Source organism: Penaeus monodon, chromosome 15 (assembly GCF_015228065.2).
Source record: "Penaeus monodon isolate SGIC_2016 chromosome 15, NSTDA_Pmon_1, whole genome shotgun sequence".
In the NCBI taxonomy this organism is placed as follows: Eukaryota; Metazoa; Arthropoda; class Malacostraca; order Decapoda; family Penaeidae; genus Penaeus; species Penaeus monodon.
In genome coordinates, this window is record NC_051400.1 from 31,031,156 (window position 1) to 31,031,414 (window position 259).

Here is a 259-nt window from a genome sequence, read left to right on the forward strand (position 1 = left end):
AGACCTTTCTACAAGCATCTCAATTCCTTTTTCCTTCTACCACTAACTTACCTTATTTTCCTACTGTCAACTATTTACACTACCTTCTTAATACTACATATGTTTTGAATGTCATTACTACTTCCCTAGTCTACCTCACGCAGCTTAAGCCCCAGCAGTCCCATCCTTGCCTGGTGGTCAGCTACATTTCCTTTTCTACTGAGCACCTACGTCATACTTTTTATAGAAAAGAAGAATATGTGGTATCGGTGTAAATGGA